The sequence below is a fragment of the Scylla paramamosain genome, unplaced genomic scaffold, assembly GCF_035594125.1.
Source record: "Scylla paramamosain isolate STU-SP2022 unplaced genomic scaffold, ASM3559412v1 Contig12, whole genome shotgun sequence".
NCBI lineage: Eukaryota > Metazoa > Arthropoda > Malacostraca > Decapoda > Portunidae > Scylla > Scylla paramamosain.
Genome location: NW_026973677.1, coordinates 1,377,501 through 1,403,434, shown reverse-complemented (window position 1 = coordinate 1,403,434; position 25,934 = coordinate 1,377,501). Strand labels below are relative to the sequence as shown.

Below are 25,934 nucleotides of genomic sequence, written 5' to 3'. Positions count from 1 at the left end.
TTTGTGGCCGTGCGTGTGTGCGTGCGTGTGTGTGTGTGTGTGTGTGTGTGTGTGTGTGTGTGTGTGTGTGTGTGTGTGTGTGTGTGTGTGTGTGTGTGTGTGTGTGTGTGTGTGTGTGTCCCCTTAGGCTGCCGCTTTTAAGGTGAGGGGAGAACTGTGGACGGTTGGAGGATAAGGGTCTGTGTGTTTTTATTTCCCCTCGTGGGTCAATAGAAAAATGAGAGCATTTGTACGCTAAATTCACTGAAAAGGCGTAAAGTGTGGCGATAGTTGTGGTGGTGGCGGTGGCGGTGGTGGTGGTGGTGATGGTGGTAATGTAAGCAAAGAAGTGTTGCTGATGGTGTTACTGGTTATACTGGTAAAGTGGTGGGTCTGTTTGGGTTGGCAGTAAGTGATGTTGTTGTTGTTGTTGTTGTTGTTGTTGTTGTTGTTGGTGATGTTGACGGTGGTGCTAGTGATGGTGATGGATTTATTTCCACACTGAGAATTGTATTTTTCAAGTTGTTAGGTTGGATTAGGGTAAGTTTAGTTAGCTTATGTTAGCTGTGTGTGTGTGTGTGTGTGTGTGTGTGTGTGTGTGTGTGTGTGTGTGTGTGTTTGTTTGTTTGTTTGTTTGTTTGTTTGTTTGTTTGTTTGTTTGTCTGTGTGTGTGTGTGTGTGTGTATGTAGGTAACAGTGTTAGTGATAGTACTGAAGACCACTACAACAACATCAACAACAACAACAGCAACAACAACAACAACAACAACAACAACAACAAGAGCAGTAGCAACAACAACAACAACAACTTCTTCTACTATACTACTACTACTTCTACTACTACTACTACTACTACTATTATTACTACTATTACTACCACCACCACCACCACCACCACCGTGACATCAATTACGTCCCGCTCAGAGCAACACGGCGATAATTATTCACGAAACATGACAACAAGACGCCCTGTAATCTCCTGAACCCTTGAACCCTTGCCTTCCAATACCCTGAAGGCGGCGGGGGGTGACTTTATGAGAGAGAGAGAGAGAGAGAGAGAGAGAGAGAGAGAGAGAGAGAGAGAGAGAGAGAGAGAGAGAGAGAGTTTGTGGATTCTTTTTCAACCACACAAATGCTGCTATCTATACTGAAATGCAAACAAGAGGGAGAGAGAGAAAGAGCCCTCATCACCTTCACGCCCTCTCTCTATCCTACAGTTCCCTTTCTTTTTAGTTACCCTTCTAATAGTCATCCTTTTGTCCCGTTTTCTAACCTTCCTCACCCTCTCAGCGGGTCACCACCACCAACACCACCACCACAGTAATTGGGTTGGTTAGATGTGTGAGAGAGAGAGAGAGAGAGAGAGAGGAAGTGTTGGTAGGGTTCATGTGTGTATGTATGGGTTTCCTTTTATAATAATAATAATAATAATAATAAACGGTTTATTATTTAGGCAGTTGACAAACTGAAAATGTACATAGGGGATGGGGAAAAACTTAACATTAATCCTAACGGTAAGTCTAATCTAGGAGGGAAATACTATTGATTGATGGCTCGCACCATGGTGGGAATCGCACTGAGTCTGTACCGGTCCGTGCGCGGCGCCTTCAGGGGCGTTATTTTGTTGTGGTGTCTGGTGGCACGGACAGGGCGAGGCGCGTCGGGCGGCAGCATGTCTCTGAGACGCGGATGATGCAGTAGTCCCCTCCCAAACTTTTCCAGAGCCTCTCGGTGCCTGGTGGATATTCTGGACAGACTCAGGGTGGTCAGGGCTTCTTCATAGGTGGTGTATGCAGGGCCAAGGATGACCCTGCACGCCCTTTTCTGCACACTCTCTAGCTGTAGCTGTTGAGTGTGTGTGAGGGAGGAGGACCACGCTGGGGAGGCGTACATGAGTTTGGGGAGGATGAAGGTAAGATACACCCCCCTTAACTCATCTGTCGGCGTCCCCAGCGACCTGAGTCTGCGCAGCATGTACAGCCTGTAGGTAGCTGATCTCACGGTGCTGGCGACATGCTGCTTCCAGGTCAGCTGGTCGTCCACCGTGACTCCGAGAAGCTTGGCACATCGGACCACCTGGAGGGGGTGAGGGCCCACTGTGAGCCGGGGAGGGGGCACTGGTACAGAGGAGGTACAGAAATGCAAAATGCATCACCACAGTTTTGCTGTGGTTCATGGTCATCCTGCTCTCCTCTGTCCACGTCTGCAGTCGCTCCAGAATTGCTTGCAGTGGCGAGTAGTCCGGGTTCTTGGTGGAAACTGGGACGCCCACGGTGCAGTCGTCCACATACTTCCAGCGATGGGGGGTGTCGGTGAGGGCGTCGTTGATGAGGAGGAGGAAGCATAGAGGACCCATCTTGGTCCCCTGGGGGACTCCACATGTCAGCTGTTGGAAATTAGAGACAGAGCCCTGATAGCGAACGGCCTGACGTCTCCCTGTGAGGAAGTCGGCTAGCCACGCTATCAGATTAGGAGGGAGACCCAGACTCACTGCCTTGCTGATGACAACAGTGTGATCAACAAGATCAAAGGCTTTTTTGAAGTCCACAAAAGCAACAGCTAGAGAAGTGTTTCGCTTGTCCAGGTGGCTGTGGATGAATTCAAGGAAGCTGGTCAGGTAATGTGAGGTGGAGGTGGCTTTAATATTTCCGAATTGTCTGATATCCACGGTGTTACAAATTTTGGTGTATGCCCAGTCATATACAAAATCTTCACAAATAAGGCTAGGGATGGGGGTGATAGAGACTGGCCTGAGGTCATTGAGTGACTGAGGACTGGAAGTTTTGGGGATGGGAGTGACGTAAGATGTCTTCCAGTCCGCGGGGCAAGAGTGTTGGGAGAGTGAGGCGTTTATTATGGAGCATAGCGGTGTTGCTAGCTCTACAGCAAATTCCTTGTAAATTTTTATAGGAAGGTCAGTGGGTGTGGTGGATCTGGGTTTAAATTTAAGTATTCTCTTAAAAACATCCATCGCCTGGACAGTGCGTGGAGGGGAGGGAGCGGGAAGATAGGCAGGAAGCGGAGTGGTGTGGAGGGGAGGAAAGGTTTGACAGATAGCAGCAAAGTGATCGTTCATCTCCTGAGCCGCGAGATTAGCAGGAAGGTGTGTGTGTGTGTGTGTGTGTGTGTGTGTGTGTGTGTGTGTGTGTGTGTGTGTGTGTGTGTATTCTCTCTCTCTCTCTCTCTCTCTCTCTCTCTCTCTCTCTCTCTCTCTCTCTCTCTCTCTCTCTCTCTTTTTGCAATGTGAATTGGTTAATTTTATCTGGACAGGATTTTTTTTTATTTGTAGCTCTTTTTATATGATATAATGATTTTAGTGAAATGATTTTTACTTTAAGCTCCTTGTAATCGCAAAATTCTGTCAATAAACTATAATAATATAATATAATAATCTCTCTCTCTCTCACACACACACACACACAGAGAGAGAGAGAGAGAGAGAGAGAGAGAGAGAGAGAGAGAGAGAGAGAGAGAGAGAGAGAGAGAGAGAGAGAACCCGCCAGTATAGTGCTGGCCACCCTAAGACAAGAGAACATCGCACGCAGCACCATCACCACAAGGGATATACACGCCCATCTACTCGTATTCCTGTAGGAACGAGAGGAGGAGAGGAGAATGGCCGGGTGGCAGGGAGACAGAGATACGAGGTTGGGCCGGGTCAGATGGTGTGAGGCGGGGTGACAGTATAGAGTGGGGAGTTGAGTTTCACAGGGACGGAGGAAGAAATAGAGCAGTAGTAGGGGAGTTTGTGGAATAAGAAAGTGAAGTTTGGAAGTTGGGAATTGGGGGAGAAGCATTAAGGGTCAAACTATTTCACCCCTACGCAGTTTTTTTTACTATAAACTCGCAAATTATCAAGTATTATTCGTGTTTTATTTATTTTTATTATGTAAGAAGGGCTCTGGCAATAGGCAACAAGAAATAGGAAAAAAAAAAAAAAAACGCCTAAAGAATTCGGCACTTGAGTAAATTTCGAGTTACGAGGAGTGTCTTGAAATCTCCCTCTTAAAATAATGAAAATCACAGACAAGCGGAAACAGAGGCACTATAACTACAGTATCCCAAACAATGGTGTACCAGTGAAGATTCAAGAGAGAGAGAGAGAGAGAGAGAGAGAGAGAGAGAGAGAGAGAGAGAGAGAGAGAGAGAGAGAGAGAGAGAGAGAGAGAGAGTAAGGGAGAGATAAAAAAAAAAAGGGAGAGGGAGTGAAAGAATTGGTAGAGTGGAGAAAATAAAGGTAATGGCTGATAATAGGATTTTGTGAAGTATATAGTGCTGCTGCTGGTAATGGTGGTAATGATGATGGGAATTGAAGGGGAGCAGTTAAAGGTATACTAATTTAAAGAAGACGTGAGTGGTGGAGTGGGGAAAAATAGTTAAAGTTTTTTTTGTTATAGTGGTGATGATAGTAGTAATGGTGTAGTAGTGGAGTGGTTAAGAGTATACTAATTGAAAACAAAAAGGAGGGGAGAATGGTTGTGGTGGTGGTGGTGGTGGTGGTGGTGGTGGGGATGTTGGCGGGATGAACAGAGATACTTTTTTCGTCCCCCGGGGGACCATGAATATGAAAGTGCCTCATGAATACGAGCATGACACCCGCTGGAGGAAGAGTAAGAGAAGGAGGAGGAGGAGGAAAGTAGAGTTTCTACGAAAAACAAGAGAATTATAGTGAGTGGTGTGGAGATAAGACCAGAGGAGGAGGAGGAGGGAGGAGAAGAAGAAGAAGAAGAGTGTAAAACACGACGGAGGAAAAAAAGAGAAAACGAAGGAGGTACAGAAATACAAAGCTTGAGGGAGGTTATTGGGAGACTAACGTTAAGTGGAGTGGAGGAAGAGTACAACAAAGTGAAAACAAAGACGGACACAGAGAATGCGGGAAACAAAGAGATACACAAATTTCTGGACGAATACCACGAAGAAAAACTAAAAGGAAACTGACAGCGAAGGAAAAAAAAAAAAAAAAAACACATACAAATTTTTCTTCGAACAGTAAGAAATAAGTGAAAAAAAAAAGAAGCTGAAAATGAAAAACACAAAAGGGGACAGAAATATTTTGAAGAAAGGATAGGGAGAAAAACAAAAAACTGACAACAAAGAAAAGAAGGAAAGAGAGCCAGAAAACTATGAACAAAGAACGGGAAAAAGCAAAAAGAAAGAAAAAAAGAACGAAAGAGAGAAAAAGATTAAATAAAGAAAACCACAAAGTACAAAATAGGAAGAAACACACAAATTTATGAAGAATTAGCGAGTGATTAGTAACATAAAGTGGTCGTGAGAAAGAGTTACGAGTCACGACTTTGTAGTTGGAAGTTCGGGGAAGAAGAAAGGACGAACAGTGGAAGAGTGAAGTGTTTTGTAAGCAAGAACAGATTCCACGAAGTTTCCAGCGAACAGAACGGACCGAAAACTCCTTCAGAAGTTGGTATCATTAGGTTTTCTCGGCTCGTAGTGAGACATTTGCAGCGCCTGTTGTGGTCTGGGAGTCGCAAATCCAAGGAGGGAACGGCGGGAGGGAGTACGAAAAGGAAAGATGTAAGGATAGGATAGAGAGAAGGAAGGGAAGAAAAGGGGGAGGGAGGGACGTAAAGGAAAGAAGGGAAGAAGGAAGGAAGAAAGAGAATGATGAAGGAGGGACGGAAGGAAGGGGAAGGAAGGACAGGAAGCAGGGAGAGAAGAGGAGAGAGGGAAGAAAGAGAGGGAAGGAAGGGAGAAAAGGGAGAACGTACAGGAAGATTCAGGGATAGGAGGGAGGGAAGATGGTGAGACGGAGAGAAGAGAAGGAAGGAGGAAAGAAAAGGAGGTAATCTACAAAGAGATACCAGACATGTGCAAAAGAAAAAAAGAAAGAATGAAAAATATGAAAATTAAAGAAATATGATAAAGAGGGATGGAAAGAGTGAAAAAAAATAAAGGAAAGGAGGACTGAAGGAGAGAGAAAATGTAGAGCAAAAGCAGTGAAGGAGATAGAAAGAAAGTGAATGAGAATTGTAGAATGTGAGACAAAAGATCACAAAACGAAAGGTGAGTCAATGGTATATATGAGAGAGAGAGAGAGAGAGAGAGAGAGAGAGAGAGAGAGAGAGAGAGAGAGAGAGAGAGAGAGAGAGAGAGAGAGAGAGAGAGAGAGAGAGAGAGAGAGAGCACTAAGTTAATCAACAGGGAAGCAGACAAACGAAAGAGAACGAGAAAAAGATAAAGAAAAATCTACCAATCTTTTCCTCCACCTACTTACGGTTCTCTTCCCTTCTTCCTCCCACATCACCCTTTCTCTCCTTGCTCCTCCATCTCTCTCTTCCTCTCCTTCTTCGTCCTCCATCTTCCCTTCCTCCTCCTTCCTTCAGCAGTGGAAGAGAATAACAAACATATTTTTTACTCCTACCTCTCCCCTTCTCCCTCCTCGCTCCCTTAAGCACTTCCCTCTCTCTCTCACACCCCCCATCTTTCCCCTCTCCTCCCACCCGTACCAGTACTCTCGTGGTCATATCTAGGGTTTCCTAAGGTGGGGGCACCGCTCCCTGAATGATGAGGCAGCCGTGTTGTGTCGAAGAGGAGGAAGAGGAGGAGGAGGAGGAGGAGAGGGAAGAGAGGAGGAGGAGGAGGAGGAGGAGGAGGAGGAGGAGGAGGAGGAGGGAGAAAAGTAGGTGCAAGGAAGCGTGATGGCGTGCAAGAAATTATAATAAGATGGAAAACAACGATCTCTCTCTCTCTCTCTCTCTCTCTCTCTCTCTCTCTCTCTCTCTCTCTCTCTCTCTCTCTCTCTCTCTCTCTTCTGCTGCGAATTTTTCTTTTCTGCTGCTAATTTTTCTTATGCTATTTGTAGTAGCAGCAGTAGTAGTAGTAGTAGTAGTAGCTACGTAGTAGTAGTAGTGGTGGTGGTAGTGGTAGTGGCGGTAGTAGTAGTAGTAAAAGTAGTAGTAGTAGTAAAAGTAGTAGTAGTAGCAGTAGTAGTAGTAGTAGTAGTAGTAGGAGTAGTAGTAGGAGTGGTAGTAGTAGTAGTAGTAGTAGTAGTAGTAGTAGTAGTAGTAGTAGTAGTAGTAGTAGTAGTAAGAGTAGTAGTAATTGTTGTTGCTTTTGTTTTTATATAGGAGGGGTACCGGTTATTGTTGTTGATGTTATTGTTGTTGTTGCTGTTGTTGTTGTCGTTTGTGATGGTGAAGCCGTTTTGATAATCACGACAACATGTAATAATAACAATAATGAATAACAAAAATAGCAATAACGATAATATTACGAATGAAATGAAAACATGAACCAAAAAAGAAAAAAAAAACAGGAAGAACTGAAGAAAAGAAAGAAGTTTTAAAAATGTTCGTCCCAGCATAATAAAAATACATTCCTTCTTTTTCCTTACGCGTCAAGTTAGAAGGAGAGGAGGAGAGCATGCAGGAGGGAGGAAGATAAGAAAGTGTGAAGGAGGGAAGGAAAGGAGATAAACATATGAAGGATGGGCGGAGGGAGGGAGGGAGATAAGGACAGGAGGGAAGGAAGGGAAGACAGAATATGAAGGTGTGTGAAAGAGAGGGAAAGAGGTGTACACAAGAGAGAGGAGGGGGAAAGGAGGGGGGAGAGGCTGTAAAGATATGTGAAGGGAGGAAATGAGAGGTAAGGAGAGAGAGAGAGAGAGAGAGAGAGAGAGAGAGAGAGAGAGAGAGAGAGAGAGAGAGAGAGAGAGAGAGAGAGAGAGAGAGAGAATGCACAAAAAACAAGAGTAGGAAAAGAGAGAGAAGCAAGGAAAGTGAGAATAGGAAAAAAAAATAGGAAGAATGGCGAAAGATTAGGACGAAGGAAGAGGAGAGAGAGAGAGAGAGAGAGAGAGAGAGAGAGAGAGAGAGAGAGAGAGAGAAATCAGGGGGAAAGAGTAGAGAGAGAGAGAGAGAAAGAGATAGAGAGAGAGTAGGATTTCTACCTCCTACTGTACCATAAGAAGACTCTCCTACAGTCGTCCCTTAGCCCTGATTTCCCAAGGGCTGGCTGTGCAAGTGAGGGGGGGGGGGGGTGTTAAGGACTGGGAAGACCTCACGGGGGGTCTGGATGCGATAGGCTGAATAGGATTGGATTGGATTAAAATTAGATCAGGTCGAGGGATGATATGTGAGAGAGAGATTAGGTGAACTTGAGAACGTAAAAAATTAGGGAAGTTGCTTCAAGTTCTTAGGTCTTCACGTGGCAGTGTCTGTATGGAGGTACTTTACATATTTTCAGCCGTCATCCGTATGTGTACTTTTGTCTAATCTTATTTTGTCTAATTTGTCTAATCTTTTGTCCACTTCGTCTAGTCTTTTCTCTAATATGTCTATTATTTTGTCTAATTGTCTAATCCTCTTTTGTTTAATCTCTTTAATTTATTTTTTTGTTTAGTCTGTTTAATCTCCTTTTGTCTAATCTGTCTAATCGTCTTTTGTTTAATTTGTCTATTTTTTGTGTAATCTGCCTAATCTTTTTTTTTGTCTAATCTTCTTTTTCGTTTTCTTTATTCGCTTCTCTTAATGCAACTCTTCTATACCAGATCTTCTTTGTTCGAACAAAAGCCACAGGGAGAAAAACTACCAATAATTCGTCTCCACTACACCAAGCAACAAAACTATACCATTCTTCCATTATAGTTTCTCTTATGTCATTTTTTCTACAACATTCGTCTGCTGTACTGAAAAAAAAAATATCAGGTTCTGGGAGATCGTGTTAAATATTTAAAGGAAGACAGAGAAAGAAAATAAGTCTCCATTACACCAAGCAAAAACACTATAGCATTCTGCCAAAACATTTTCCTTATGGCTTCCCTTACGCAATCTTTTTATACCATTCTTCTACTGCACGTAAAAAGAAGCAGGTTTTGGGAGATCGTTTTAAATATTTAGAGGACGAGGCCTTGGCGGTGTGTGGCCTTTGTTTACACTAGCCGCGGTACCAGGGAGGGTGTAGGTTAGTAGTAAAGTGCAGGAGGTAATACAATGGATGTGTAGTACTGTACATTAACGGTAAATTTTGCCGCTATCTAGGGCAGGCCAGCGTGGGTTAGGTTAATGATACAAAATGAACGGATATTATGTCTTCATTTTCTGCGCTCGTGTGGTGGAAAAATGCTTCGTTTCCTACATCTTTTTTTTCCCTTTTCCCTTTTTTATTTCCTTTTTCGTTTTCCTGTTTTTTTTTTCCTTTTTTTCTGTTTTTTCGCTGTCCCTTCTCTCTCTCTCTCTCTCTCTCTCTCTCTCTCTCTCTCTCTCTCTCTCTCTCCTCTCTCTCTCTCTCTCTCTCTCTCTCTCTCTCTTCTGTTTATCTCTGGGCGCGGCGTGTGCGTCACAGCCTGCCTCACTGTGGCGCCCTCATGTGTGTGTGCAGGTGAGGGAGTCACCATGATGTCACACTCATTCATTCACTCCATCCATGAAATTTGTTCAGCGCTGAACCACAACGCAACAGGATTTTCTTTTTCGGACAGACGTCACAACGAAACAACAGAACAACTGTCTGCGTGTCCCCGCGCGGCTGAGGCTGCCCCGTGACTCAGCGAGTGTGCGGCTGTCCCCTCCCAGGCCGGGTGCTGCACCGCAGTGCTTCGTTCACCTTCTCCATTGGGGGGAGCGGAACCCTCAGTTCCTGCCCAGGTAGCCAAGATGGGCCTGGGCTGCTGGGGGAGGACGGCAGACCCCCGTCACTGTGCGCTGCGTGGCGAACGGGGGTGGCCGTTCTTCAGGAGGCAGGTGGCGCTGGCCGCCCTCGTGCAGGTGCTGACGTGCACCGCTACAGCACACCAGGCTGTGCCTTACTTCAGCCCTGCAGGAGGCAAGGTGAAGTGAAAGCAGCAGTGCCTCGCCGCCATGTTCTGCAATGTGTGGGTATATGGGTTGAGGGTGGCGCCAACCACCCTGCCAACCACGCCGCCAAGTCATTGAGGGCAGGTCTGTGACAGGTCAGGCCCTCAGGCTGAGCATGAACAAGACGGCCCAGGCCATGAGGCCATGAGACTTCAGGTCACCTGCTGCTCCTCCCTCAAAGGAAGATTCCCCTTACGGCCACGTGCCAGTCCTGAACCTCCTAGCTACAGCTACTGCTACTGCTGCTGCTGCTAGTAGTGGTAGATGTTGCTGTTGCTGTTGTTGTTGTTGTTGTGCAGGTGGTGTGTTGCGTGCAGGCCTCGTAGGACGCCAGCGGTCAGTCACAGTGAGGGCGTCACCTCTGCTCTAACACGGAGCGCATCACTACAAAGCAGTCGTTTGGATTCACACCTTTGCTTCTCGTTGGCCTTTGTTTGGAGACGCGCAAACAAAACCCAGGAAAAGCAAAACTGAATCCAAACCACCGCCTTGTAGGTTCCGAAGTGTTACAGCAAAGGGCACACCGCCGTCTCTGTGGCTTGACTGTGTTACTGAGCTTACGCGGGTGTCCTGTTAGGCCAGTACAACACATAACCAACACAAACAACAACAATAACAACAACAGCAGCAGTAGCAACAGAAACATTCCCTCCCCTCACACGACATCCTTCCCTTCATCTCTGGTCCTCTCCTCGCCTGCCTCGCGCGTCGCCGTCAGGAAACATTGGGTAAGCCACGAAGGATGACACACTGCACACATCTAATGTTTGCTTTTTTCTTTCTTTTCAGGTTAAGAAATACTTTTATTAGTCTCTCTCTCTCTCTCTCTCTCTCTCTCTCTCTCTCTCTCTCTCTCTCTCTCTCTCTCTCTCTCTCTCTCTCTATATATATATATATATATATATATATATATATATATACATATATATATGTATATACCACTAACTTATTTTTTGGCAAATGTGGCTAACACACTTGTATGCAAAATCATGGGCATGTCGATCATTTTGTGTGATATTATTTTAGTCAAGTGTTGTGTTATCATTTTTATGACTTTTAGCTATGTAGGCAGTTTTATTTATTTTATATTTTTGTATTTTTAAGTCGTTGATTAACAATAAGCAACTTTTTTTTAATGAGGTTAGTTTTATTAGTTAGTTTTATCTTTTATTATTTCATAGTTTTGGTATGTAATAACTTTAAATTTTATTGGCTAGAATTTTTTAAGCGTTAATTCTATATTATGTTATTTTCCTTTAACAATATTATGTTTGAAATATTCAATTATTTTATAAAATCAAATAATCCTCTATAGAAACTAATTATTATTTGTAAACCGTTTGTAGAGCATTACTCATATTTTTTTTATACTCCTCACTCCAGAAGCCTCCCAGCCACTCTCATTTTCATACCTCGTCACTCCAGAACACTCCAGATCACTCCCGTTTTCATATCTCGTCACTCCAAAACACTCCAAATCACTCATTTTCATACCTCGTCACTCCAGAACACTCCAAATCACTCTCATTTTCATACCTCGTCACTCCAAAACACTCAAAATCACTCCCATTTTCATTTCTCTTCACTCCAAAGCACTCCTATAGTCACTCCCTGTCAAACCCTGTCACTCCTTGTTCATCTCCACCATCTCCAGACACTCCCCAACCCCTCCTAGTCTTTCAGTCACTCGTACTCACTCCACACGCCTGTCTTTCCTCATTTTTTTGTCTCGTACTAATACCCAACACACCAATGCTACCCTACTCTCTCTCCCCAGCCTCCCATCCACGTGTCGGTTTCCTCATCGTCTCCTTGCACTTCTCTCCCTCCCGTTCTCATCTTGATTACTGGGAGAGGCAGTGTCGCAGTGGCCCAGTCAAGGGTGCGTCTATGTTTAGCCTTCAGCCTTTCAAGTTCCGACTAATAGATTCTGGTCTTTTTTTTTTCTGTTTAACTCCTTCATTTGCGTCCGTGTGATGGAGGTCAAGTGATTTGGTGCAAAGGGCCTCGCTTCCACTTGATTTGCTACGTTTGACCTGCGACGCGTGTGACTTGAAGTGGCGGGAAGTTGAGAGGTTTAAAAGCTCCGTCGGTCAGTTTCCCCTCTTGACTGCTTAAGTGGCAAAGTGGCTGCGTTTAATTAGGATGATTTTGAACGAAAGGCTGTGGAAATCTTGCTACTCCCTTTCCTATTCTTTCTCCATGATTAGCTGTCTCTCTCTCTCTCTCTCTCTCTCTCTCTCTCTCTCTCTCTCTCTCTCTCTCTCTCTCTCTCTCTCTATCTATCTATCTATCTATCTCTTTATTTGATTAACCTCTTCTCATTTCTCTTCTTTTCTTCTTTCTTGTGTTACTCTTCATTTCCTTGCTTACCTCTAATTTCTATATTTTCTTATCTTCCTCTCTCTTCGTACTCTTCCTGCCATTGCTTATTTTTCCTGTTCTCTTTTCCTTTCTTCCTTTCTTTTCCTTTCTTTCCTTTCTTTGCCTACCTCTAATTTCGCCTTTATTATCTTCCTTCCTCTTCTTTATCTTCCTTTCCTTGCTTATCTCTCCTGTTCTGTTTTCCGTTCTTCCTTTCTGTTCTTACTCCCTTTCCTTGCCTATCTCTACTTCTCTCTCATATTATCCTCCTCTCTCTCTGCTAACCTGTCTCTTTACTTACTCTTCCTTCTCTTCTTTGCCTCTCATCCTCTTTTCCTACCTGTCTTTCTTTTTTTACTCTTCCTTTCTTCTAATTTATCTCTTGTTACCTTCCTCCCTCCCCCCGTTGCCTCTCATTTCCTCCTGTTACATATCTTTACAGTCTTAACGATTAACAAGTGAAATTGGAGTAGCTTTTTATCTCTCTCTCTCTCTCTCTCTCTCTCTCTCTCTCTCTCTCTCTCTCTCTCTCTCTCTCTCTCTCTCTCTCTCTCTCTCTCTCTTCTTCCTCTTCTTCCTCCTCTTCCTCCTCCTCCTCTTAGACTTAATTCTTTATTACTTTCCTCTCAAATTCATGTGGTTTTCCTATGCAACATTTTTTTTTTTTCTGGGCAGTATTGGTTAGAGTGATGAGAGTGGTGGGGAGGAGCGTCTGTATTATCCTGTCTCTCCCACTAATAGCGTAGAATAGTTACCGAAACAGTTTAGTAAGGAGCTCTGTTGCTGTTTGGACTTTCTTTGTATTCCTTTGTATTCGTCCTTTTCCTCCTCCTTCTCCTCCTCCTTCTCCAGCAGTATAACCAACCAGCCGGACAGATAGACAGAGAGAGAGAAAGAGAGACAGAGAGAAGGACACACAGAGGAGGGTTTAGAAAAAGACTCGGGAAGAAAAAGTCCAAGACATCCTTTTCTTATCTCATTGAGTGTCCGTCTGCACGGCTCTTCAAACAACGTGAGGAAGAGCAGGAGGAGGAGAAAGAAGAGGAGGAGGTGGAGGAGGAGGAGGGGGAGGAGGAGAAAGAGGACGAGGAAGAGAATAGATCAGTGAAAGACTTTGTGTTGAAGTATTTTTTTCTTTCTCTCTCTTAGTGGTTAAAATGGCGGCTAGTTACGAGGAAGAGGAGGAGGAGGAGGAGGAGGACCACGAGGAGGAGGAGGAGTTAAAGTTGTAAAACGTCACTGAAAAATCTGAGAAAACTGATAGTTTTTTTTTTCCGTTCCTCCTCCTCCTCCTCCTCCTCCTTCTCCTCCTCCTCCTCCTCTTGGTCGTCTGTCATTATATTTCCTCGCCTCCCTGACTCTGGCCCTCGCTCTCCCAATCAGAAAGGCTTGTCAAGTCATCCGTTTGTCTGAAGCGTGGAAATGATGGATGATTGTCGCCTTTCAAACAGACACACACACACACACACACACACACACACACACACACACACACACACACACACACACACACGCACGCACAGATAGACACACAGACCGACACTTAAGGTTCACGATGAGTGTTAAATGAGTGTTTTCCGTTTGTCGTTCTTGGAAAGTTCAATCATACAGGAAAGAATTGAGTTTTCTTCTTCTTCTTATTATTATTATCATCATTATTTTCTTCTTTTTTTCTTTTTTTCTTCCTTTCAGGTCTCCTATTTCTCTACCTAAAAAAAAAAAAAATGACATTGTAGTTTTATTTAGACAATTGACAGACAGATATGTATTTCAGTTCTATGTGTTATTTTCTTTATTATTCATTTGTATAAATTTTGTTACTCGTGTATTTTGCAGTATGTGATTCGTCATTTTGTCTATAAAGTGTGTGTGTGTGTGTGTGTGTGTGTGTATGTGTGTGTGTGTGTGTGTGTGTGTGTGTGTGTGTGTGTGTGTGTGTGTGTGTTTAAGTCATTCACACGCACCCCCAGGAAATAAAATAAAAAAAAAAAAGCTTAATTAACGCCATGAAAAAACAGATTTGCCAAAGATAACTTGGTGTAAAGATTAACAAGCCTTAAGCGTCTGTTATGAGCAGCAAGCTTTTCTAATTAAGCTTTTTTTCTTTTCTTTTTCTTTTTTTTTTTTTACTCGAGCATAAAATGAGAGTAATGGTCTCAAGATAAGCAATCACTGGCGATTTCATTAAACGGCATTTAATTTGCACCAAGAGAGAGAGAGAGAGAGAGAGAGAGAGAGAGAGAGAGAGAGAGAGAGAGAGAGAGAGAGAGAGAGAGAGAAACTTAAATTTACATATGCATTGTTTAATAAGTTTTAAAATTTTTCTTTTATCTGTCTTTGAAACTCTTCTCAAACCTTTTTTCCCATCCCATCCTTCTCTCCTTCTCTTTCTTTCCTTCCCTTCCCTTCCTAAACTCTTTCCTCCTTGCCCCATTCCTCTTTCCTTTTTTCCTTTCCATTCCTCCTTGTCCCAGTTCTTTCCTCCGTCCCCTTCCTTTCTTCTGCACTTTTTTCCTGTCTTTTCCTTCTTTTCTCCATTTTCTCTCTTCTCTGCACCTTTTCTCCCTCTTCCATTCATCTTTTCTCCATTTCCTCTCTTCATTATTATTTTCTTGTATTTTCCCTCCTGTCTATACTATTTTCCTTTTCTATACCCTTTTCTTCCTATCTTCCCCTTTTTTCTTCATTCCCTTCTTTTCTTACGTCCTTTCTTCCCTGTCCCATCCTTCTTTCCTCCATTCCCTCCCATTTCCTCCTTCTCTGATCCCTCACACAAGCTTCTCTCATCTCCATCATCTGCCCTCATTGTCCTAAGTATTCCTTCCTTACCCATTTTCTTTCCTCCTAAACCTTTTTCATCCCTCTTTTCTTCCCTTCGTCAATTAATCAGTTCAACTTTTCCTTAGTTTTTTTTCCTTCCCTACTGATTTGTTTCCCCATCGCCAATTAGACACCACGGGAAAAATACATCGAGGGACACTTTTGTTCCCCATCAGCATCAGAGGAAGGAAGTAAATACCACTGATTGTAACAAAACATGACCTACTCTGCTCTCCTGGGACCGTCCTGGTGAGAGAGAGAGAGAGAGAGAGAGAGAGAGAGAGAGAGAGAGAGAGAGAGAGAGAGAGTGGGGGTGGTGGGGCTCGTGGGGAAGGGATAGAGATGGGGAGAATCGAAGTCAGTTTCCAGGGAGGTAATAGAGAAGGGGACTTTTTATGCAAGAGGGGCACTGGTCAAAGGCAACAAAATATATACCTATGAAAAGAAAGAGCCAAAAAAGTTTAACACAAATGAGAGAAGTGTCTTGAGACCTCGCTCTCGAAAGAATTCAATTTATAGGAAGGGGGAAATACAGAAGCAGGCAGGGAGTTCCAGAGTTTACCAGAAAAAGGGATGAAAGATTGAAAATACTGGTTAACTTTTGCATTAGAGAGGTGGACAGAATAGGGGTGAGCAAAAGTAGAAAGTCGTGTGCAACGAGGGCGCGGGAGGATGGAAGGCATGCAGTTAGCAAGATCAGAAGAACAGTTGACGAGAAAATAGCGATAGAAGATAGCAGGAGATGCGACATTGCGGGGAAGAGAGAGAGGCTGAAGACATTCAGTTAGAGGAGAGGAGCTGGTAAGACGAAAGGCTGGTCTGGTCTGGGGGGACAGTCTCGTTAGGGGGACAGTAACCTGATGAAGCGAGCAAACACGCGGTTCAAGATTGTCCCAGAAACGAGTAATCATTGGTGACCGTCCTTAGCTCGGGACAGGACCATCAGCTGGGCGGCGGCGGCGGTAGTGGTGGCGACGGCGGTTGTGGTGGTAAGGTTATACGAAGAGGAAGAAAAGGAAGAGAAGTAAAAGGAAAAGCCAGAGGAGGAGAAAGAAAAATAGAGGAAGGCGCGAGAGAAGGAGATGAGGAGGAGAAGGAGGAAAGCGCTATAGAAGAAAGAAGAGTAAGTAGAGAAGTAATGATGGGTGTTGGAGTGCCCTTCTCTCTCTCTCTCTCTCTCTCTCTCTCTCTCTCTCTCTCTCTCTCTCTCTCTCTCTCTCTCTCTCTCTAAGTGTGTCGGTGTGTAGTAAATATTTAAGAGAGTTCTTAAAGAAAATAGATCGCTGAGAGAGAAAAAAAGAATGTCAAGCAAAGAGGACAAAGAAAAAAATCAATAACTGCTTCTTCCTTCCTTCCTTCCTTCCTTCTTTCAACCTTTCCTTCAGCATATTCCTCCATCACTTCTTCCTTCATATCTCCTCTCCTTTAACCCGTTTACTCCTCATCCCTTTTACATTTTTATCTCCTCCTTCCTCTTCCTCCTCCTTCTCCTCCTTGCCAAAATAACATTGCCTTCCTAATATCCTTCATCCCCCTACCCACCCCCCAATATCCTCAGTATCCTTTTGTGTCCCACGCTTCCTAACCTCCCTGCCCCATCCTTCCCCTTCCTTCATCCTTCTCCATACACTCCGGCCTCGCTTCTTATAAACAGACGAAGACGAAGCCAAAGTCAAGAAGCCGAACACACACATACTTCCGAACGAGGGCAGTGGTGGTGGTGGTGGTGGTGGTTGTGTTTAGTGATTGAGAATATTGGTTTCAGGCAAGTTGGTTGTGTGTGTGTGGGAGAAAATACTTATATTAAGGTGAGCAGTGAGACAGGTATTGGTGCTTGGGTCGTGATGGTGGTGGTGCTTGTGGTGGTGATGATGGTGATGGCGGTTGTCTGTTCTCTTTGTGTTTTATTGTTTATTTATTTATTTATTTATTTATTTATTTATTCATGTCATTTGGCCCTTTTGTTTGTTTTGATTGTTACTATTGCATGTATTATGCATTAATCTATTTATTCGATAATAGTAGTAGTAGTAGTAGTAGTAGTAGTAGTAGTAACAGTAATAGTAGTAGTAGTAGTAGTAGTAGTAGTAGTAGTGCTAAAGCAATAACAGAGAGAGAGAGAGAGAGAGAGAGAGAGAGAGAGAGAGAGAGAGAGAGAGACCAGAGGAACCATGAATCTATCAACTTTCCACTCTCTCTCTCTCTCTCTCTCTCTCTCTCTCTCTCTCTCTCTCTCTCTCTCTCTCTCTCTCTCTCTCTCTCTTCTTCCTACTATTTTTTTTCCTCTACTCCTCCTCTTCCTCCTCTTCCTTCTTTGCCTCTCTTCATACTCATCTTTCTCCTCCTCTTTATCTTCCTTTTCCTTCTCCTCGTCCTACTTCTCTTCCTCTTTTTCTTTCTCCTCGTCTTACTCTTCCTCTTCTTCTTCCTCTTCCTCCTCCTCCTCCTCCTCTTCCTCCTTTTCCTTCTCCTCGTCCTACTCCTCCTCCTCCCCTTTTTCCTTCTCCTCCTCTTTCTCCTCTTCCTCCTCCTTTTCCTTATCCTTCTCGTCTTACTCCTCCTCCGCTCTCACTTCTTTCTGCTTCCCCACTCTCTCTTTCTCATTTACGTTTGTGTGAGAGAGAGAGAGAGAGAGAGAGAGAGAGAGAGAGAGAGAGAGAGAGAGAGAGAGAGAGAAAGTATGGGCCAGTATTTACTGTACAATGGCTGTCTTCAACACGAGAGAGAGACATGAGGGCAGGCACGGCTGGCAGCGAGGGGGCGCGCGGCGTTTGCCTGGGAACAAAATGGCGTCCCATTTCCCACTTGTCGCTACTCACAATATTGGTGCTCGATAAGGAGTGAGTGGCGGCCATCTTGCAAATCAATGAATTACAGATAATGTGGTATTTGAACGTTAACTAAAGAAATACTGAATTAACCTAAATACTATATTAGTGATGGTTTGCATGCTCTCTCTCTCTCTCTCTCTCTCTCTCTCTCTCTCTCTCTCTCTCTCTCTCTCTGCGTGTGTGGACATCTGGTTCTCCTACACGTTCTCATCGCAATACTCTTCCAGTAAATCCATGAACAAAAACTATTTCTATAAAAAATATATTTTATGACAATATGTGTGTGTGTGTGTGTGTGTGTGTGTGTGTGTGTGTGTGTGTGTGTGTGTGTGTGTGTGTGTGTGTGTGTGTGTGTGTGAAGAGGCAAGGAAGTGTTTATTGGCGTTGCCTTACACACACTGTATTCACACTGTGCACGTGTCTGACTCTGCCTCAGTGTGTCAGGCCGAAGCTGCCACACAGACACTTGTTTTTTCCTTTTTAAGGCTTCCTCTCATCACACCGTGACACCTGATCACTATTATACAGGCACTGCTGCTAGGGATAGTAGTGGTAGTGGTAGTAGTGGTGGTGGTACGAGTAGTAGTAGCAGTTGTAGTAGTAGTAGTAGTAGTAGTAGTAGTAGTAGTAGTAGTAGTAGTAGTAGTAGTAGTAGTGGTGGTTGTAGTAGTAGTAGTACCAGAAGTAGTAATGGAGGTGGTAGTAGTAGTAGTAGTAGTAGTAGTAGTAGTAGTAGTAGTAGTAGTAGTAGTAGTAGTAGTAGTAGTAGCAATGGTGGTGATAATAGCAGTAGTAGTAGTAGTAATGGTGGTAGTAGTGATAGTTCTAGTGGTGGTATTAGTAGTAGTAGCAGTAGTAGTAGTAGTAGTAGCAACGGTGGTAGTAGTAGTAGTAGTAGTAGTAGTAGTAGTAGTAGTAGTAGTAGTAGCAGCTGTAATAATGGTGGTGGTAGTAGTACTAGTCTCTTCTAGACAGGGTGGAATCAAAAGCTTTTCGTCTCATCAACTCCTCTCCTCTAACTGACTGTCTTCAGTTTCTCTCTCACCGCCGCAATGTTGCATCTCTAGCTGTCTTCTACCGCTATTTTCATGCTAACTGCTCTTCTGATCTTGCTAACTGCATGCCTCCTCTCCTCCCGCGGCCTCGCTGCACAAGACTTTCTTCTTTTTCTCACCCCTATTCTGTCCACCTCTCTAACGCAAGAGTTAACCAGTATTCTCAATCATTCATCCCTTTCTCTGGTAAACTCTGGAACTCCCTGCCTGCTTCTGTATTTCCACCTTCCTATCACTTGAATTCCTTCAAGAAGGACGATTCAAGACACTTATCCTTCAATTTTTGGCTTCCACTTTGGACCCTTTTATGGGACTGGCATTTCAATGGGCATTTTTTTTTATTCGACTTTTGTTGCCCTTGGCCAGCGTCCTTCCTTCATAAAAAGTAGTAGTAGTAGTAGTAGTAGTAATGGTAGTGGTGCTAGTAGTAGCAGTACTAGTAGCAGCAGCAGTAGTAGTGCGCGAATACTAGTAGTAGTACGAACAGCAGAAGTGAGTAGTAGTAGTAGTAGTAGTAGTAGTACGAACAGCAGGAGTAGCAGTAGTCATGTAACAGTACGTAGTAGTAGTAGGAACAGCAGAACAGGTAGCACTGCTAGCAGTATTAATATTAGTAGTAGAAGGCGCTATCATCGTAACACAAGCAGATGGTAGTGAGTTAAACTAATGAATGAGAGGATATCCAAGGCAGTGTTTATATTACGCATAGTTCACCAGATACCTTGTATGCATCATTAACACCAGATAGATGACTGTCATTTACAACGCAGTGATCTCTTTCATATTTCGTTTCCCAGAAATATCTAGGAGGGAAACGATACTGAAAATACAACTATGTATATACAAACTGGGTTTGGCGTATATAGGAAATGTTAATTTCACTTGGTTCCTCCTCGTTATCACTGGAAGACCTATTCATTAATGCCATTGCTATACCATACCAGGACTGTGTATGTGCGTGTTTTACTGATAACCACACAAATGAGCTTGTTAACTAAAGAATCATTGTATGGATTTGCATCACACTTGTATGGGGCGTATAGACTTGAAAATATACTGAGACTCAATAAAGTGAGCTGTTCTGCCATTCAGCCCCTTGTAATAGTAGTAGTAATAGCAGAAGTAGTCCCAATTGTCGCAGTAGTATTGACAGTAGTAGCAGTAGTAGAAGTACTCGTATTATTATTATTATTATTATTATTATTATTATTATTATTATGAGTAGTAGTAATAGAAGTAGTAGTAATAGAAGTAGTAGCAGTAATGGTGGTGGTGGTGGTGGTGGTGGTGGTGGTGGTAGTGGTGGTGGTGGTAGTGGTGGTGGTGGTGGTGGTGGTGGTGGTGGTGGTGGTGGTAGTAGTAGTAGTAGTAGTAGCAGTAGAAATAGTAGTAGTAGTAGTAGCAGTAGTCGCAGTAGTATTAACAGTAGTAGCAGCAGTAGTAGTAGTAGTACTAGTATTAGTAGTAGTAGTAGTAGAAGCAGTCACAATCGTAGTAGTAGTAGTAGTAGTAGTAGTAGTAGTAGTAGTAGTAGCAGTAGTCGCAGTAGTATTAACAGTAACAGCAGTTGAAGTACTACTAGTATTAGTAGTAGTCATAATCGTAGTAGTAGTAGTTAGTAGTAGTAGTAGTAGTAGTAGTAGTAGTAGTTATAGCAGTAATAGTAGTAGTAGCAGTGATAATCGTAGTAGAAGAAGCAGCAATACTCGTAATAGTATTAGTAGTAGTAGTAGTAGTAGTAGCAGTGATAATCGTAGTAGTAGTAGAAGTAGCAGTAATACTCGTAATAGTATTAGTAGTAGTAGTAGTAGCAGTGATAATCGTAGTAGTAGTAGAAGTAGCAGTAATAATCGTAATAGTATTAGTAGTAGCAGTATTAGTAGTAGTAGTAGCAGGCCATGGCGGCAGAAAAGTGTGTCCTTTGTGTGAGTTTGTTTGTCCTTTGTAGTGAAAGAGGAAAGAGTGTTGCGGTAAGTAACAGTGATGGTGTTGGTGACAATGCACACTCATGTCGGCAGCCACACACACACAATTTTGAAGGAGGGAAACAGACAACAGTGGGTGACGGCAAGCAGCCTTAGCGGGTGGCGTGACGTTGCTGCGAGCGTGGCGGAGAGGGAGATGACAGGAAGCAAGGGGCAGGTAGAGGAGGAGGAGGAGGAGGTGACGACAACAACTACTATTACTACTACTATTACTACTGATACTACTACTACTACTACTACTATTTCTACCACAGTTACTACTATTTCTGCTACTGCTACTGGTGCTGCTGCTGCTGCTCCTCCTCCTCCTCCTCCTCCTCCTCCTCCTCCTCCTCCTCCTCCTCCTCCTCCTCCTCCTCCTCCTCCTCCTCCTACTACTACTACTACTACTAATAATAATAATAATAATAATAATAATAATAATAGATTTACTACTATTAGGAGGAGGATACACGGGTGGAGGATGGAGAGAGAGAGAGAGAGAGAGAGAGAGAGAGAGAGAGAGAGAGAGAGAGAGAGAGAGAGAGAAGGCAAACAACTGTGTGTGTGTGTGTGTGTGTGTGTGTGTGTGTGTGTGTGTGTGTGTGTGTGTGTGTGTGTGTGTGTGTGTGTGTGTTATAACAAGACAAGTGGCATTAAAAAGCACGTAATTTACTGACAAGCATTGCACGACAACATTACTGCGGTGATTAAAAGTACTCCTATAAAATGCAACGTGGCATCATACAAGCCAGGCAGGAGGGCAGCGAGGCCCAGCGACCTTGAAAACAGCTGACTGACTCACAAGAGAGAGAGAGAGAGAGAGAGAGAGAGAGAGAGAGAGAGGGGAGTGCCCTGTAAGATTTTTTATTTATTTCTGTGAATAAATTACGGTATCCATGAATAGTATTTTTATCTGTAATCCTACACACACACACACACACACACACTAATAATAGTAATGATAATAAAAATAATAATAATAATAATAATAATAATAATAATAATAATAATAATAATAATAATAAATAAAAATAAAAATACTAAAAAATATGAATCAAGGAATGACGGTAAAGCGGACAGGGAGGCTTGCAAGGAAGTAGTAGTTGTAGTAGTAGTAGTAGTAGTAGTAGTAGTAGTAGTAGTAGTAGTAATAGTCAAAATAGTAGTAAGAGTAGTCGTAACAATAATAATAATAGTCGTAGTAGTACTAGTAGAAGTAGTAGTAGTAACAGTTATCGAAATAGTAGTAGTAGTAGTAGTAGTAGTAGTAGAACTAATATTAGTATTAGTAGTAGAAGTAGAAGTAGAACGAGTATTAGTATTAGTAGTATTAGTAGTAGTAGCAGCAGTAGTAACAGAAGTAATTGTAGTGGCACTGGTAATTGTAGTAGTAGTAGTAGTAGTAGTAGCATTTAGGTAGAGCGAGTGTGAGGTGCGGTTCACACCAGCCAGTCACTGTCACCGCCGTCCGTGACGTCATGAGTGGGGGGAGGGAGCGAGGAGAGCAGCTCCTGTGTGGGCGGCGGAAAGGGAAAAGGAGCGTGAGGCGGGTGGGGACCAGAAGGAGTGGATGGTGGGTGGGGGGCGGGAAGGGGAGGATGGCAGGCGGGGAGCTGGAAGGAGTGGGTTGCTGGTAGGGGCCTGGCAGGAGTGGGTGGCGAATGGCGGTTAGGAAGGAGTGGGTTGAAGGGAGGGGAGGAAGGAGTGGGAGGGGGTAAGGGCAGGAAGGCGTGCTGGCAGGTAGTGGCCGTGAAGGGGCTGCTGGCTGGTGGGCGACCAGTAGCTGCTGCTGGCGGAAGTGGGAAGGAGTGGCTGGCGGGTGGTGGGGAGGGAGAGATTGGGGGGATAGGAGGCGTCTCGGACTTACACAACAAGATGGCGTCCTGTCTGAGATGGTGGCAAGTGTAGTTTCCCGGCCAGCGGCATTATGGGTCTTATAAAACAGGGCGGAGATCTTTCTGTACACAACATGCACTTATATACAACACACGTGTGGCTGTACAACTGGCGGTTACTCAACACACCTGGTACACTACTGGTAGCACACTTCAGGGAGGGCTTGGCCAATCCTGGTTATCTTGACCACCACTAAGTCTATGAGGAGGAACACAATGCGATACACACGCGCACCACACAAGATACGCCGCCACACTGGCTGCAGGCTGAGCGGCATCCCTTTGGCTCAGTGTTTCCAGGCCGTTCGGTACTTGAGCGACACACAAAAGTCTATTTAATATACAGGGACTTGTTCAACCAACGAACACATTCATATCCACCAAAAAAATAAATAAAATAAATAAAATAAAATAAATAAATAAATAAACAAAATTAATTAAATAATTAAATTATACTAAATTATTAAAATTACTATTGCTTCTACTCTTACTACTACTATTACTGCTACTACTACTACTATTGTGTGTGTGTGATATTATTGATAGCAATCATAATAACAATATAACAACAATTACTACTACTACTATTATTACTACTATTACTACTACTATTACAAATATAAATGCTACTACTGCAACTGTTTTTGCAACAATTCTTAAGGCATTAATATTAATATTCACATAGTAGTAGTAGCAACAGTAGTAGTAGTAGTAGTAGTAGTAGTAGTAGTAGTAGTAGTAGTAGTAGTAGTGAGAAATCATGAATACTACCTCTACCACTACCACTACTACTACTACTACTACCACACAGGCATGCTTATGAAGGTCGTGAACAGTTCCATCTGGTACAAACTTAGCTGTGATGCGAGCAATGGCGCGTCACCTTGGTGGATCCCTGTCAAAGTGTCTTCTGAATTGTCTTTGCACTTCTTTGACATTTTCGTGCCTCCAGTAACACTTTATGACATGTTCTTTCTTCAAAGCTTAGTCTTACTTCTGCCTTTATTATTTTGGCCAACTGTTTCTGAAAAAAAAAATAAAAAATTATAGCGAGTCAAACAGTGAGTACATTTTTGGATGACTCTCTCTCTCTCTCTCTCTCTCTCTCTCTCTCTCTCTCTCTCTCTCTCTCTCTCTCTCTCTCTCTCTCTCTCTCTCTCTGTCTCTGTTTATACAGATAGATACAGATAGATAGATGTACACAGATACAGACTTGTGCTTGTGGAGTATAAATGTAAGAGCATGAAGCACAGTGTGTCTCTCCCCACAGGCACCTCCCGCCTCGCGCCTTCCTTCCTCCCGTCTCCCGGAGTGTACACACCTGCACTCTTGAGGTGAGTACACTTACTCTTTTCTTTCCTTGTAATTGTTTTCACTGTGTTTTCTACTGCACACACTCAGAAAGTAGAAAATGAGGCACTAACGAGGCAAGACTATATACCACAAAGACTGGACACAATCTGTCTATCTACCTGTCTACCTATCTGTCTCTGTCTGTCTGCATCCACATCTGTCCGCCTGTCTATATCCTCACCGGAACAGAGGGCGGAGCTTACGGTTTAGGAAGCTCTCTGTTCAACTGATTTTTGGGTCTTGTCGAGTTGATTACTGTTTGAGAAATGTGTGGGTTTTGGAGCCTTTTGTGTGAAACATCTATATACTTAATAGGGAGGCAAATACTGAACATGTCATGAACTTTATCGAGGAGTCTTTTCAAGCTGGAGTCCACGTCCTGTGAAACGAGGGGAGACCACTCCACTGTGTACTGGTGGGCAGCTTTTCCGCCAAAGAAATCATTGCCAAAAATGCATACGGTCCACGCACGCACGCACGCACGCACGCACGCACAAACACACACACACACACACACACACACACACACACACACACACACACACACACAAACACACACATATGTTTAAATGTCTCTCAAACAGCTGGCATTTCAAAAAGAATTGTGGGTAATGTAACAAGTGAAGCAGTGGGTGACACGCAGTGTACTTCACGCTGCCCACATCTCATGCACTGCCTTCCTACATGGGCATCTACATGGCCGTCTTTTCAACAAAAGCAACAAGACGGCAAAATAAAATTCTTCGCTGTACATTTTCCGTAAAGAGTCTGCATCCAAAGCTTCCTCAGCCTTCAGTATTTGCAGGCTTCCCTTCATTCATAAGTACTTCACATTGTTATTAATACATCAAAATCTTGGACATAATGCAATATTCAAATTGGCATAAAATGTTTCTCACACGAGAAGTAACAACGTTAACCTTATTTGTGCGATACTGACAACAATATTATTCACAAACAGTGTGACAAGTTGGACCAAATCTGTTGTGAACAGTTTGCCTCTTGATAGACAAAGTTCTTCTTACAACTGATAAAATGTTCAAACAAACAACAGGTTAAAAAGTAACCACTTCATCAACAAAAGCTGTGATTTTGATGCTATTTATTGCAGTCATCGCATTTGTTGTTGTTATCATTATTACTTTTATTATTATTATTATTATTATTATTATTATTATTATTATTATTATTATGTTGATGATGTTGTTGTTGTTGTTGTTGGTATTTATTGTTGTTGTTGCCCTAGTTACCAGTATTAGTTATTAATTATGTTTATTAATGCTAGTTACTATTATTTGTTACTAATAATATTCTTATTGGTATTATTATTATTATTATTATTGTTGCTGTTGTTGTTGTTGTTGTTGTTGTTGTTGCTGTTGTTGTTGGTGTAGTTATTAGTATTATTGTTATCACTACTCTTGTTGTTATTGTTATTATCATCATTATTTTATTATTATTAAGTTAGTGTGAGACACTTGTATTAGTGTTTATCTTCTCTGTAGCGGCGCGGTACTGCCGCTGTACAATACAATTCATTATGTTGATGTACATTATAATTTGTTTGCACTCCTGCCCTCTGCTCTACTGTACAATACACCGTCAGAGAGCCTCGGCTCACGTGACTGTGTATTGTATGTACACCTTGAAATACTTTATACAGGTTTGCTTACTTGATTACTTACTTAATTACTTACTTACTTGCACACACACACACACACAATCAAGTCTTGTCTCGTGTTGTCTTGTCAAATGGTTTGGACACAACACACGTGCCATGCCGTGTGCCATAGTGTCTCTTACTCCCATCCACCTCTTTGTCTTGTCCCCACATCCCGGTGCTCAGGCCGGCCACTTC

General features: G+C 43.1%; 2 long non-coding RNA genes across 5 annotated transcripts in view; one reads left to right on the top strand and one right to left on the bottom strand.

Moving 5' to 3' along the window:
• The window catches only part of LOC135097125 (uncharacterized), a 78,016-nt gene that overhangs the window by 10,372 nt on the left and 41,710 nt on the right, over positions 1-25,934 (bottom strand). Inside the window, exons 5-6 of one of the 4 annotated variants that reach the window (XR_010265397.1) lie at positions 23,577-23,747; positions 22,863-23,034 (exon numbers count right to left, since the gene is read on the bottom strand). This is a non-coding gene — a long non-coding RNA (uncharacterized LOC135097125). Of the gene's footprint in view, positions 1-22,862; positions 23,035-23,485; positions 23,748-25,892 lie in introns of those variants that run through there. The other 3 variants (XR_010265398.1, XR_010265396.1, XR_010265395.1) reach the window with 3 other exon arrangements.
• The window catches only part of LOC135097127 (uncharacterized), a 2,489-nt gene continuing 398 nt past the window's right edge, over positions 23,844-25,934 (top strand). Inside the window, exon 1 of the long non-coding RNA XR_010265400.1 lies at positions 23,844-24,057. This is a non-coding gene — a long non-coding RNA (uncharacterized LOC135097127). The remainder of the gene's footprint in view (positions 24,058-25,934) is intronic.